Source organism: Podarcis melisellensis, assembly GCF_964234715.1.
Source record: "Podarcis melisellensis genome assembly, chromosome: 1".
Lineage (NCBI taxonomy): Eukaryota > Metazoa > Chordata > Lepidosauria > Squamata > Lacertidae > Podarcis > Podarcis melisellensis.
This window is the reverse complement of record NC_138528.1, coordinates 126,587,673-126,600,135: the sequence shown is the minus strand read 5'-3', so window position 1 is coordinate 126,600,135 and position 12,463 is coordinate 126,587,673. Positions and strand designations below refer to the sequence as shown.

General features: G+C 42.1%; 1 protein-coding gene across 2 annotated transcripts in view; it reads right to left on the bottom strand.

The window, feature by feature from the left end:
* PARD3B (par-3 family cell polarity regulator beta) overlaps nucleotides 1–12,463 on the bottom strand; it is a 582,358-nt gene that overhangs the window by 433,727 nt on the left and 136,168 nt on the right. The window lies entirely within an intron of this gene.

The following is a 12,463-nucleotide window of genomic DNA, read 5'->3' as shown; positions in this document are numbered from 1 at the left end:
TATTTCAAAAGCACCAAGATGAAATGCTGTTTGTGTTCCTTTTAATTTCGTTTTAGCTCTTTGTTTATCTCTCTACTTCAAAGCACTTTCAGCATCTGACAACTATGTAAAATTGAAGCAGGAAAAGGTGCCACGCTCAATCTGCCTTACTTTGCAAGGCATTAGAGAGGCATGATTCGGATATGAGGCCGTGCGAAGTAGCACCCTCTAAAATTAAGTTCAACCGTGTGCCATACGCAGCTGGGAACTACATTCTAAATAAATAAATAAATGCTCAATGTTTCTGGTAGCGCTAGTTTTATTAAGGAGGGATTGTCTCTTTTTCCTTTTAAAGAATATTTTTATTACCGTATTTGTCGCACCTGACCATAAGACGCACCTGACCATAAGACACACCTAGTTTTTAGAGGGGGAATGCAAGGGAGAAAAAAATTCTTTAAAGGGAGCGCTGAGCAGGGCCTGTATGCATCCCATAGCATTTCTACCTCTTCCAATTTACAAATAACTCATTCCGATTTTTATAAATCTTTAAAATAAATATAAATAGGTATTAATCATTAACATTAATCTCCAGTACAGTGGTACCTCAGGTTACATACACTTCTGGTTACATACGCTTCAGGTTAAAGACTCCGCTAACCCAGAAATAGTGCTTCAGGTTAAGAACTTTGCTTCAGGATGAGAACAGAAATTGAGCTCTGGCGGCACAGCAGCAGCAGGAGGCCCCATTAGCTAAAGTTGTGCTTCAGGTTAAGAACAGTTTCAGGTTAAATATGGACCTCCGGATTGAATTAAGTACTTCACCTGAGGTACCACTGTACAAGGGATGTCATAACGCACAGCAGCTAAAAGAAGATCCCTAAAAATTTACCTATTCAGTATGTGTCTCCCTGAAGCAATTGCCCCTGTTTTTATTACTTCTTTTTTCTACTAAGCCAACAGCCAAAAGAACAAATAAAACAGGAAAAACAGAATCAAACAAGTGCTGCACAGATTACTGAACTGAAAGCAGGTCATGGAAAGGACGTCAACTATTGCAGTACGCTTTGATCTCTCCCTGATTTGACTTTACCCCACGTCCCCAAACCAATGAGTTCAACATGTTGAAGTCATAACAGATCCTCCTTTTTGAATACTGCCTTTTCAGGAATGCCGGCAATTTCATATCCGCCGCATCTTTGCCATCTAAAATAGCAGAAGACACACACCCATAGCTGGTCACGTAAGAAAAAGAAATACAGTAGTATGTTAACTTGGCAGCCTTTTATTTATTTATGCATCATAAATAAGTCTAAAAACTTTTTTAGAAAGCACGTTCTCCCCCCATCCCTGTCCCACCCCGTGGATTAAGACAGCTAGATAACTTTGGCCTCTGCAATGCATCATAGCAACAGCTCCAAAACTAACTCGCTCCAGATGTCCCTGTGATCATCTAATCAGACATCAAACGCAGCACTCTGACAAGCTCTCACACTGATTATAAGTATTCTATATATATGTTCCCACAGCATAAATACATACAGTAGCTACTTGGGAGCTGGGGTTTGTTGTGGTTTTTTAATCTCTCTCTCTCTCTCTCTCTCTCTCTCTCTCTCTCTCTCTCTCTCTCTCTCTTTAAATTGACTCCTCTAATTCAGAATTCTATTTAAACATACATGAGCAGCTATGGAAAGAAACGCCAGGCCTTCTAAATGACAGAAAACTCTCCCATTCATTCCCAAAGGGTTCTGTTCTTCCGTTCAATGCAAATGTATGCATTTCAAAATAGTATTTAAAAGCAGAACCAAAAAAAAAAAAAAGGAAAGAAAAAGAAAGCTTGATAGCTAATAAATACACCTCTTGGGCTCACAGGTTCTGAACCAAACGTAGGTCTCCTAAAGAGAAGAGATTTAGAGGAGTCGTGTGTTCATCCGTTCACACAGTCACCAAATGTTGTAAGATGGGTAAGAAGACCTCTGCTGATACTGCAATACCAGATCAATGCATGGAGCAAGCCCCTATGCCATCTCCCAGCTCCAAAAATCCATTTAGGTACAGAAAGAATGGAAAGCATTCAAAGAGTATTTCAAAAATTATTGTAACACCAAAAATCTCCTGGCAGAACTTGAATGATTCTTGTAAATTAAAAAGTACAGGCAACAACTTTCTTTTGACAAGAACAAAGAAAATAAAATGGTAATTTGAAACTGTGTGTAAAATAATAATAGGAACAACAGTACAACGAGTCTAATCTATTTTTCTCTTGATCTTTCCTTTTTCGTTTCTTTTCGTTTTCTTTTTCCTTTCTTTTTTTCTCTTCTTTCTTTTTTCTTTATCTATTTTTGTTATGTAAAACAGATACAGGAAAAAAAACTATGGAATGTTGATCTAGTTGTTGCGACATTTTGTAATGTTATGTATTGTTAAGGATGGTTGACTGTAGTGAATGGCGAATTGCTGTTTTAGCTATTGTTGATTGTTATGTTATTGTTGAGTGCTAAATAAAGACTAAAAAGAAAAGAAGAAGAAGAAGAAGAAGAAGAAGAAGAAGAAGAAGAAGAAGAAGAAGAGGAGCAGCTCTGGTCAGACCTCACCTGGAGTACTGTGTCCAGTTCTGGGCACCACAGTTCAAGAAGAACACTGACAAACTGGAACGTGTCCAGAGGAGGGCAACCAAAATGGTCAAAGGCCTGGAAATGATGCCTTATGAGGAATGGCTAAGGGAGCTGGGCATGTTTAGCCTGGAGAAGAGGAGGTGAAGGGGTGATATGATAGCCATGTTCAAATATATAAAAGGATGTCACATAGAGGAGGGAGAAAGGTTGTTTTCTGCTGCTCCAGAGAAGCGGACACGGAGCAATGGATCCAAACTACAAGAAAGAAGATTCCACTTAAGCATTAGGAAGAACTTCCTGACAGTAAGAGCTGTTCGACAGTGGAATTTGCTGCCAAGGAGTGTGGTGGAGTCTCCTTCTTTGGAGGTCTTTAAGCAGAGGCTTGACAACCATATGTCAGGAGTGCTCTGATGGTGTTTCCTGCTTGGCAGGGGGTTGGACTCGATGGCCCTTGTGGTCTCTTCCAACTCTATGATTCTATGATTCTAAGGCCTCTGCTGATGTGGCCACAGTGCATTCTGGTTCATTTATACTTGGGAGCAGACCTCCTCCTTGGAAAACTAAAAACAAATACATGAATGTCCCAATGAGTCTAGGAGCAAATGATCCAACCCCTGGTCTACTCCTTGGTTCTCCTAAACTTGGATCCTAGGTGATTTTGCAGCTCTCCACTGAGAAGAATTCATTTGTGTCTGGAGATAGACAGCGAAAGTTTAAAGCGCCCATGTTATCGCCAAGTTACAATCAAGCCAGAAATTGCCTGATTAATGATGAGAACTGGTGTGTACAGTGGTACCTTGGTTCTCAAACTTAATCCATGCCGGAATTCTGTTCCAAAACCAAGGCATGCTTTCCCACAGAGAGTAATGTAGAATGGATTAAATCATTCCAGACTTTTAAGGACCCCTAAAACAGCAATTTAACATGAATTTTATACTATCTAACGAAACCATTGATCCATAAAATGAAAGCAATAAAGAATGTACTGCAGTCACACAATCAATCAATCAGTAGCTGAACTGGGTTCCACACAGTCACAAAAAACAGGAAAAGAGTAAACAAAAACAAAAATGCATAATAAATAGCAAAAACAGACAGACCTCAGCGTAATACTCAAAACGGAAGCGTGGCACTCAAAACGGAGTATGTTCGACTTCTGAAAAATGTTTGCAAACCGGAACACTTACTTCCGGCTTTGCAGTGTTTGGGTTCCAAGCTGTTTGAGTACCAAAGTACCACTGTACAGTGGTACCTCAGGTTACATACGCTTCAGGTTACATACGCATCAGGTTACAGACTCCGGTAACCCAGAAATATTACCTCGGGTTAAGAACTTTGCTTCAGGATGATAACAAAAATCGTACAGTTGTGGTGCAGCGGCAGCAGGAGGCTCCATTAGCTAAAGTGGTGCTTCAGGTTAAGAACAGTTTTAGGTTAAGAACAGACCTCGAGAACAAATTAAGTTCTTAACCCGAGGTACCACTGTACTTTATTATGAGATGCAAAGAGCTTGCAACTGTCCCCAACAGAATGTCAGAACAAAGCCTCCATTCTTCCTAACACTGGTAACCTAAGTAACCACTGGTAACTAAGTAACAAACTTAGTTGGCCTTTAAGGTGCTACTGGAAGGATTTTTTTTTAATTTTGTTTCAACTGGTAACGTAGGTATAACTGCACTGAGCCCTTTATGTGCTATCAGAGTTGTGCGTCAAGGCCACACACATGGGTAATAAGGGCACAATGACACATTTTGGCCACAACAACTTTATTGAATACAGGAGGGATGCGGGTGGTGCTGTGGGTTAAACTACAGAGCCTAGGACAATCAGAAGGTTGGCAGTTCGAATCCCCGTGACGGGGTGAGCTCCCGTTGCTCGGTCCCTGCTCCTGCCAACCTAGCAGTTCAAAAGCACATCAAAGTAGATAAATAGGTACCACTCCGGCAGGAAGGTAAACGGCATTTCCATGCGCTGCTCTGGTTCACCAGAAGCGGCTTAGTCATGCTGGCCACATGACCCGGAAGCTGTACGCAGGCTCCCTCGGCCAATAAAGTGAGATGTGCACCGCAACCCCAGAGTCGGCCACGACTGGACCTAATGGTCAGGGGTCTCTTTACCTTTACCTTATTGAATACAGAATCTGAGCGGTATTGGCTTAGGCATTAGAACCCAAAACTATAACTGACTCCTGCCCGCCATGCAGGGAGTCTGATAAGGGTAACCACCTGAAGAGGGAGCTGGGTCGATGGCAATCGACTTGAGCTGTACCCTGGGGCTCACAGTGGCTCCTCCGCGGGCTTCGGACGAAATCCAGGCCCCTGGATTCTTTTAACGGAATACCGTTGATTGTGAAGGAGGAGGTGATAACCACACCTTCCCTCCCCCCCCATCACTAATCTAACGCCTAACCACCAAACCTTACAAAGTTGAGACGATTGCTATGAGGTGCAAACTCACTGATAGGTTCTGCTGGTACATTTGAATCAGACTAATCTTGGTCCGTATAGTTAAAGCTATGGTTTTCCCAATAGTGATGTATGGAAGTGAGAGCTGGACCATAAAGAAGGCTGATCGCCAAAGAATTGATGCTTTTGAATTATGGTTTGGAGGAGACTCCTGAGAGTCCCATGGACTGCAGGAAGATCAACCCTCTCCATTCTTAAGGAAATCAGCCCTGAGTGCTCACTGGAAGGACAGATCCTGAAGCTGAGACTCCAATACTTTGGCCACCTCATGAGAAGAGAAGACTCCCTGGAAAAGACCCTGATGTTGGGAAAGATGTTGAGGTCACAAGGAGAAGGGGACGGCAGAGGGCGAGATGGTGGGACAGTGTTCTTGAAGCTACCAGCATGGGTTTGACCAAACTGCAGGAGGCAGTGGAAGACAGGAGTGCCTGGCATGCTCTTGTCCATGAGGTCATGAAGAGTTGGAGACGACTAAACAACAACAAAGGAGAAAACCAAGAGGGCAGTGCCAATCTGCCAAATGAAAAAATCCCTACCGGGCCCCCGATCCAAAACGGGCAACCAACCAAAGTCCATAGCAAGGCTAAAGACACACCTGAAGTAGAGGGTGGGTGGGCAGGTGTTCTCAAGGCCAAGAAGGCTCCCAGAGGCCCCTCAATTAAGAGGATCCAATTTATCATGAGGTGGACCAGCCCATAGGGGAGGTACCAACTCAATGGCTTCCCCCAAACCACTGTTGCCTCATTCCTGGGAGGAGCTGCAGTATGAGCTCTTTACACCACGGTTGCTACAGCCCCTCCTATACCACCAGTGTAATGTAAGAAGGGAGCCTTAACTATTTTACTCAATCCTTATATTCATTATTTAAATTGTCAAGGGGAAGCCAAGCTGCATCTCAGAGATGCAGCCTTGATTTTAACATCGTACAACTACAAATTAAGCATAGAAGGCGTCTACATAATTCATTAATTACAGCTAGGCACACAACTACATTTTGTAATATAATGTAACGTCTCTGTCAAGGACATAACATTCTGCGCACATCTTTGAATTTAATTAGGAATACATGGGCAAGGATGCAAAACTTTCCAATCTGAGCAGAGCAAAAGAAGAACAGCGCAAAAAAATAAAATAAAAAAATCCTAGCAAGAGAGAGATCATTTTGAAAACACAGAGGCGCATAATATTTCACTCTCACAACCATGGCCTAATTGAACAGCTGGAAGTACACATTCTGAAACTATTAATTCTCTGGGTCAAGAAACACTCCATCCGTATGTGTGATTTAATGGTTTAAAAATTAAATAGTGCTATTTAAAAGGTAATTTACTCTGCACTTTTTTGAAACATACCGTGTGTGTGTGTGTGTGTCTGTGTGTGTGTTGGTGGATAAGTGATTGATATAGCTTTAGCTCAAATATAATCTTTTGAATTGCAACATTGTTTCATCTCCAAATGAACCCAGCCATATGAAATTATGTACAATGGTATCAGTTGGCCTAGTACATCATACTATTATGCTAATGTTAAAACACTTAAATCACAATAGCTAATACTTTAAAATTACAATTAGCCGTATAAGAACCGGAGGCTTGACCTTTGTTCTTTTTCTTTTTAAAAGCAAGAACATGAAACATAAAAAGCTTCTGATTAAGTATGAACCTTTTTTCCAAATTACAAATTATATACCCACAATGCATAAAAGGGAACCAATTTTGATATGCATAATTTATGTATAAATTCCTAGTAGGTGGAGCTATGAGAGCTTGCTACATATTGTTGCCACATATTCTAAAGTGTAGAGTGATCTTGCTATCAATCAATATAGCACCTAGACAAAACTTCTGAACCAACGTTTTTATCTTGTGCTGGATCCACAAATGCTCACCTTACAAGTGCAAGTAGATCACCATTCAAGGAACACCTATATCTTGTGGGAGAAAACAGAAACCCAATCCAAATATGTTAACTCTTACATAGGCTCTAGCAGAACTGAACTAGTTGCTATTTTACTTCCACTCATGGTTCATTCAATGCAAACATGCGTGCTGTACACACAAATTGTCTCATGAAGAGAAAAAGTCACATGGTGAAGTGTAAACAGAAGAAGGTCTGAGGTTGAGGCCACTGTCCTCAACAGTATTTTTTCCAAACTCTCAACAATGGAAGGTATTTTTATTTCACTTCTTCTTCTTCTTTCCTTTCTTACACAACTCATTTGACCAATAGTGGTTCTGCAAGTGGCAATAAAACACCTACTTATGGCCACGTATTTGAGCTTATATATTATACATACGAATATTCATAACTATCTCACATCATTGGCTTGAGCTTTAAAATTAGTACATTTATTAGGTAAAAGGTAAAGGGACCCCTGACCATTAGGTCCAGTCATGGCCGACTCTGGGGTTGTGGCGCTCATCTCGTTTTATTGGCCGAGGGAGCCTGCGTTCAGCTTCTGGGTCATGTGGTCAGCATGACTAAGCCGCTCCTGGCGAACCAGAGCAGCGCACGGAAACGCTGTTTACCTTCCCATTGGAGCGGTACCTATTTATCTACTTGCACTTTGACGTGCTTTCAAACTGCTGATTGGCAGGAGCAGGGACTGAGCAACGGGAGCTCACCCCATCATGGGGATTCGAATCGCCGACCTTCTGATCGGCAAGTCCTAGGCTCTGTGGTTTAACCCACAGCGCCACCCGCGTCCCTTGTACATTTATTACAACCTTCTAAATCATTAACTGTAAGGAAATACTACTTAATCCATCGACATGTTCAAGTCAACTGAAGCAATATTTAGTTCATACTTCAGGGCAACACCAGACCTGACTTTTATTAATTGCAAGAAAACAATCTGGTTGAATTTGGAAGACTAGATAGAAAGCTCTTCTTGGTGGAACACAACATCCTCTTGGTAAACGTGTTCAGTAAATTGTTCATTTCTTCCAAGCCTACATTTACATAGCCTACATTATGAATTTAGATCATGTGCCATTTCGTTTTCCAATTAATTATTTGTGATTGTGTATGTCAGATATAAAATAAACTAGGTAACGTATTATTCACTATAGACAAATTCTGCTAAAGCAAAGTGTCGACACATCCGTCCTTCTGCCTATTATGGCTCACTGGGCTTCAGCATGACACCATGATACTCTTCTTAAAAATGATTAACCACAGATGGTACATAACACCAGTACAATTAGGGGAAATGAGTAAAACTGGCTCAAACCTATGTTGGAAACGTGAGGAAAATGAAGGGACTTTTTATCATATGTGGTAGGATTGCAGTAAAATTAAAATGCTTTGGGAAATGATATATAATGAGTTAAAGAAAATGTTTCATTTAACATTTGTGAAAAAGCCCGAAGCTTTCTTATTAGGGATTGTGGGAAAAGTCCTGCCAAAGAAATTAAAAAATATTTTTATGCGACAACAGCGACAAGAGTCTTAATAGCACAAGGATGGAAGAATGAGGAAATCCCGACGAAAGAACTGTGGCAAGAAAAACTGATGGACTATGAGGAATTGGCAAAACTGACACACAAACTACGTGACAAGGCTAACTGTGATTTCAAAGACGAATGGGAACCTTTTATGAAATATCTGAAGAAGCAACAAAATGAACTGGACCCTTTGACAGGTTTTGAATAAACATCCACAAACTCTTTATTGTAATATATAGATAGATAATTTGAGGATCTTTACAATTTTGTAACATGTAGATATAAAGAGGTGTTGAGAAACCAGGAAAAGGAGCTGAGGGAAGTCGAGGGTTGGGGTGGGGGGTTGGCTTTTCTGTTTAGGGGGGAGGGGGAAAATGGAGGTGGGAAAACAATGTGGATGATGTATTTTTGTTAAAACTATTGTGTTGAAATTTCTAATAAAAACATTTTTTAAAAAAAAGATTAACCAATGTTGCAATCACTCCCTTATTCAGCAAATCACATACATCAAAGTATTCTACCTTTATTTCACTTAAAGCGATACACATATCTGGTCTTACGCTCAGAATTTTTACAACGCAGGAAAGCATACTGAGCTTCTGTGATGGAAATATGAATTGCATGTTCTGTATATAATTCTTTCATCAGCTTGGTTATAGAACTTGCAAAAAGCCCATGGCTCATTCTCTCAGATTTGGGTTGTTTTCCCCTGAAACATCTATACAGGGAATCCTAACCTTTACTGTACTTTCCTCTTTGAACTAAATCTAAATCCTGTGTCTCCTTCGAGCATCTTCCTGGTGGTGTGGCCTAACAGTGCAATATTAATTAACCATACTCCAAACTCAGCTTAATTTAGAAGATGTATATTAATGAGTTCATTATGACTCTTTGATTTCTGTCCATATTTGTTCTAGGAAATAGGTGTGTACAAACTACATTAGTAAATACTTCCAATTTCACGGGAAAACCTTCAGTTTTGCAAAGAGAAAGCCAAGTCAAACCACGAATCCTACATTCCCACAGAATTTTCCATAAATATCAACTCCGATATTTAATACCTTTATACAGAAAAAAATAATCTCACTTATAGTGAGTGGACAGCAGGGGCGACTTTCAATATCTGGATGTATAAAACTCATGCCACTTAGAACCAACGAAATAAGTTATAAAAGACATCCATATTATTATTGCAATCATTCCTCACCTGCTTTGTCCCAACTGCTATCAAAGATTAAATGTAACAGTAAGAGCTGGTTAACACCTTCAGAAAGTTGCATATAAACCAAGTCAAATAATTTGGTGTGAATTCAATGCTATGAAGCAATGAGCCTCCCATTTTGTAATTGTATTGTATTTAACACTCCCCTCGTTCCCCAAGGAATTTGGTGGCTTACATGTTTTCCAGGGAATTTCCAAGCCCAGGCAGACTACAGGGACAGACATGCTTAGCTTCAACAACTGTGGGCGCAGCAGAACTGCATCATGGGTGAGAAAACCCATGGGTCTGGGTGTATGTATGAAAGAAAGAGACTTTACAGTTCATACAACCTTTTCGTTGCTGCGAATACACGAATATTACACGGGCATTTTCCATATCATACATAGGAGGCTCAAATGATGGCTCCTTAAAACACCCATACGTGTATCTTAGGAGTCCCAATCGGATCCTGTACTTGAAGCTAACGCAATTGCCGCATATCACTAATGTAAGAACTAATCAGAGGATTTATTAGTTTTGTCGTTTTCATCAAGTGTGCGAAACCCTTGGCCCTGAAGGCATTGCTGAAGTACAACAAGGCCAGTGGTCATGGAAGTAGTCCGACAACATCTGGAGGGCCAAAGTTTCCTCACATCGAATTTAAATAATCACACATTATGCAGCGAAAGAGTCTACATTTTTGTATCTCATGTGATTGTGGTTGCTGTTAAATGCAGCACCAAAATGGTCTGGGTTCTGCACAGTGCTAAAAATGGCAACCTAACAGACACACACATTCATACAAGAGAGTTAAAAGCAGGCCAGTCTTCTACTGTATTGTGTTTCATCATGAGAATTGTGTGTTGCCTAATAACTACCGTATTTTTCACTCTATAGGACACACTTTTTCCCTCCTAAAAAGCAAGGGAAAATGTGTGTGCGTCCTATGGTGCGAATGCAGGGGGAGGCAGGTGGGAAAAGCCCCCAAGAGCCGCACACAAGCTCGGTGTGGCTCTTGCGGGCTTTTCCCCAGGAGGGAGAAGGGACTGACTGGCCGCGTCAGTCCCTTCTCCCTCCTCCTAGAAAAGCCCGCAGGAGCCGCACAGGCTTTAAAGAGTGTGCTGCTCTTGGGGGCTTTTCCCCAAGGAGGGAGAAGGGACTGACTGGCCTGCAGCCTGTCCTCTGCTCCCAGAGCTGGGGAGGGGGAAATCATATTTTTTTCCTTGATTTCCCCCTCTGAAAACTAGGCGCGCCCTATGGTCAGGTGCGCCCTATAGAGCGAAAAATATGGTATATATTTAAATGAAAACATGTGAGTATGAATAGGTGAATAAGGCTATGCCTGTCCCAAGTGGCTCCCCCTGCCCCCGGATGTGTCTCAGGACAAATATCAGACGTCGTAGCTTGGATAGAAATAGCTGCTTTTTCAGAAGGCACCTCTGATTCCTCCCACAACTAAAGCAGAGTATGCTACATTACTGTCAGGGAACTGCCATCGGCTCAGGGGCGAGGGGGGGGGGAGACAGATGGATTACAGAGAGCCCCCAAAGATTGTGGGAAGCAGCACTTCCCCAGCGGAGGAAGGAAGCCACGCCTCTAGTGGGGAGGAGATGCAGGGCTCGGAGGATGCAAGGCGGGGCCAGGACACCTTGCCTGAGCAAAGCGGGGAGGAGGGAGGTCCCCCTTTCCTTCCTTGTGCAGTAGGCTTCCGCACAGAGAGGGGAGGCGTAGGCTGGGGGTCAAGAGACTACTCTGCTGGGGAAGGTTTAAGGACCACCCACTCTCAGATTCTGCTAGTGAATGAGCAAGACATGGAATAGAGGCGCTGTACATTGTAAAGGTTTTTAGCACCAATAATAAAGTTCTAGAACAGACAAGTGAGGCATCTTGCCTGATTGCTCTCGAGCAACCACCCAATAGCCATAACAATCACATATGCTGTTGGAGATCCCCCTACCAACTCCTCAGGTGGATCATTTCCAAGAGCATGGAGGGCTGCTGTCAAAGGTGGAGCAAGGACCTAGTACGAAAAGCCACACTCACCATTTACCCAGACCATGCCAATCATTGGCTCCAGCCACAGTCATTGGCCCCCAACTGCCCACCCACTCAAGGCCAAAAAGGTTGTCCACCCGGGTACAAGTGGAACTCTTCCTGTGATTCTTTGGAACAAGCTACTACCTGCTGTAGAGACATCACCAAAGTAGAGACATTACCTTGCCAACAAAGGTCTGTATAGTTAAAGCTATGGTTTTCCCAGTAGTGATGTATGGAAGTGAAAGCTGGACCATAAAGAAGGCTGATCGCCGAAGAATTGATGCTTTTGAATTATGGTGCTGGAGGAGACTCTTGAGAGTCCCATGGACTTCAAGAAGATCAAACCTATCCATTCTTAAGGAAATCAGGCCTGAGTGCTCACTGGAAGGACAGATCCACTTTGGCCACCTCATGAGAAGAGAAGACTCCCTGGAAAAGACCCTGATGTTGGGAAAGATGGAGGGCACAAGGAGAAGGGGACGACAGAGGAAAAGATGGTTGGATAGTGTTATCGAAGCTACCAGAATGAGTTTGACCAAACTGCGGGAGGCAGTGGAAGACAGAAGTGCCTGGCGTGCTCTGGTCCATGGGGTCACAAAGAGTCGGACACGACTAAACGACTAAACAACAACAACACTACCTGCTGCTAATTAATATTAATTTCTAAGTAGTCTGATATTACTAGGAACAATGGTAACAGAATTCAGAAGCGCAAGATAC